This window comes from Triticum dicoccoides, chromosome 3A (assembly GCF_002162155.2).
Source record: "Triticum dicoccoides isolate Atlit2015 ecotype Zavitan chromosome 3A, WEW_v2.0, whole genome shotgun sequence".
NCBI classification, from domain to species: Eukaryota; Viridiplantae; Streptophyta; class Magnoliopsida; order Poales; family Poaceae; genus Triticum; species Triticum dicoccoides.
This window is the reverse complement of record NC_041384.1, coordinates 752,872,586-752,875,812: the sequence shown is the minus strand read 5'-3', so window position 1 is coordinate 752,875,812 and position 3,227 is coordinate 752,872,586. Positions and strand designations below refer to the sequence as shown.

Genomic DNA, 3,227 nt, shown 5'->3' with positions numbered 1-3,227 from the left:
ACATGTAAGCCCCACATGTCATAGCGGTCAACATAACAGTCAATCTAACGGAGTTGGCTATTGTGCCACATCAACGCTTACGAGTGGGCCCAACCTGTTAGAAAGGGGTTTAGACGAGCCGAATCAGGCACTTTTCAGACATGGTAGTTTTTAGTCAAAGATTAGTCAAAAATGATAGTTTTCAGCACAAATTTGTAAAGTGATAGTTTGTAGGTACGGTCGTGCGAAATGTGGTAGTTTTTTGTTAAATACTCAATAGGGGGCATCAAGAGAATGCATAACCGTATCAAGAATTAGTTGTGAATGCCATCCTGCTCATCAACAGCGACAAAACTGGAGATAAAGTAGAGATAAAAAGAGAATCAACTAAAATGATAGCAAGAAATGAGCACCTGCACATTTTTCTGGGACAAGTAGATTCATCTGAAGTACTGAAGAGAACCCAATGCCTGAGATTATTTCGACATCCTCAGTCCCAGGGTACAGAATTACACATCCAATTCTTCAGAGGCTTCCACGCTGTCTGACATTTGAGGTAGAAGTTGGAGAAGGAGAGCAAGCAGTAATTCACTACATCTCTTATAAACATCTCATAAACACAATGCACATGCCAGTAATTCACTCCATATCTCAAGGTAATAAAATTCAGGCTACATATATAAGCAAGCATACTTCCAATTGCGAAACCAATGCAATCATTTTGGATTAAATGATCTAGACATAAATCGACTTACTACAATACCAATCTAACTAGCCTGTAATTAATACAGGTTCTAGCAACAGGTCACAAAAGAGGGAAACAAATTATCCATCATTATAAGCTCAATGGCCTCAGCTAACGTGGCAGCGTTTTGGGTAGCGAGCGAAATTTCGCGATCTCGCGCGGTTACCGCGTTTACCGTCGCCCCTCGAGAAACACACATACCGAGCAAAATATCTCGAATATTTTGAAAATTTTGAATTCAAACGTTCACTGCATAGTTAAATAAGTAGCATCTCTTGTATATCAACAGAACAGGTGGTGGCCTGTTGGCAAAGGTATCCTATCCTTAGCAGCAAGTCGCTGGTTCGAGTCTGGCCTCGCGCAGTTTTATTTTTTCCGAAAAAAAGCAAAAGTTAAAAAATGCTGCAGTGACCAGCGGTCGAACTCGCGACGTACGCGCAAGCTGTAGTTGCGCACCACTACGCCGTACGCGCAAGCTGTAGTTGCGCACCACTACGCCAGGGAATGGTCCATGATATGTATGAGTAACATACTTAATATATCGACGTCAAAAATATTTGAATTCAAATTTTGATTTTAAATTTCGCCCAAGTTTTTTTCGGAATTTCGCGGTTACCACGAATTCCGGTGACCCTGGAGAAAAAAGGACGGCTTGGGATCCAAAACCTTGTAACGTGGTAGGCTAGCAGATGATATGAACTCTACCTCCAAGCTATAGCACCGTTGGCTTCTTCCTAACTGTACGGATGATTGCCGAGCAGATCTAGTCCTTCGAGTTAACGACCTTGGTTGCATTGGTTCTTCATTTCCCTGACCTTGATCTGCTTGAGATAAGTTCACATGTTTTCTTATCAGAGTCTGCAATTCCGTCTCCACCTGTTTCATGGTGGGTCTTTCTTCGCCGTGTAGCCTCAAGCACCGCTCTGCAAGAGAGGCGACAGAGTTGATCTCTTCCTCTGTTGCTTCCTCGAGGACCTGGGAATTAACAATACTTGCTATTCTTCCCTCATTGAAGCCTGGAGAAAATAGCTTGACAAGCCCATGATTGTGCCTGATTCACTTGTAAAGACATGCTTCATTCTAAGGAGCAGCTCCACTAGTACCACACCAAAACCGTACACATCGCTCTTTCCATTCAGCTGCCTGGTACGGAAAACTCTGGATCTAAGTACCCAAATGTACCTTGCACATTCGTGACAATGTGTGTCTGATCAATCGGAACCAATCTGGACGCGCCAAAATCGGAAACTTCGGCTGTGTAGTTCACATCTAAGAGCATATTTGAGGACTGCAGGTCACGATGGAAGATTGATACTGAAGCTGAAGAGTGGTGATAAGAAAGAGCTCCTGCTGTTTCCAGGGAAATCCTAATCACCCCAAGACAAAGAAAAGCCATCACTTGAATCGGCATGTAGAACTTGAGATAATGAGCGCCACTGGATACAGTCATACACCAGCAATGGAACTTCAGTTTCGAGACAACTTCCAAACAGCTTCACAATGTTTCTGTGATTTATCTGAGAGAGGACTGCAACCTCATTAATGAATCGACTGATCTCAAACTCCTCAATGACCTTAGACTTTTTCATTGCAGCGACATGCTGATCAGGTAATGTGCCTTTGTAAACCATGCCATGGCCCCCATGGCCGATGATACATGCAGGATCAAATTTATTTGTTGCCTTCTCCAGCTCCTCTAACAAGAAAATTAGTATTCTCATTTGCACTTTCATCGGATGATATCAATGTTTCTAGGAGAAGACCTTGATTCTTCCGGAAATAGTTCTTCCCTAGTTGCTTTTGAACATTTTTTTCTGACAGAGAAAGCACTACATTGAAGCTCAGAAGTAGATACCGAAACCACGGGACAACCCAACAATTATACCTGCATGCATTAACCTCTTCATGTTTCTGTTGTATCTTATCTATTTCTTGCTCCCCAGCTCCATGGAGCCTTTTGGAAAAAGCAAAGCAAAAATCAGATTTTTTTTAGTTTTATTTCTTTTAAATAAACTACACGTGTACATAGGAATGTATACTACATTTCTACAAGTTTTCATGATGAGCTCGCGCCAAAACATATTCCATCATGAATATTTGTAGAAATGTAGTATACATCTCTATGGATGTGTGTAACTTGTTTTATTTTCACTTGAAAATATGAAAAGAAAAAATAAAAAATCTGGGCTCCATGGAGCCCGGGATCCAAAAGCAATTTCCACAATAATATAGTCTTACCTAAGAGCAGAGGCTGTTGTTTTGTCTTAGTTCACTGCAGTTTTAGTGGATCATACTCAGTCTTGCGAGGACATTCAGTACAAGTAAAGCTTTCTTTGGTATTATGGCATATCCGATTATGTTTGTTTGGTTGAAGGCATCCATTAATATCTGAAATTAACAAAATCTTTATAAGATACATTGATGAAATATATATTCTCCAGCAGCATAGGTAATTAAGCTAGCTCATATAGTACAGTTTTGAACATTTGAAGTGTACCGGCAG

At 41.0% G+C, this 3,227-nt stretch overlaps 1 pseudogene; it reads right to left on the bottom strand.

Annotated features, from left to right (window-relative positions):
- Positions 1-1,336: 1,336 nt before the first annotated feature.
- The window catches only part of LOC119273278, a 3,700-nt pseudogene continuing 1,809 nt past the window's right edge, over positions 1,337-3,227 (bottom strand).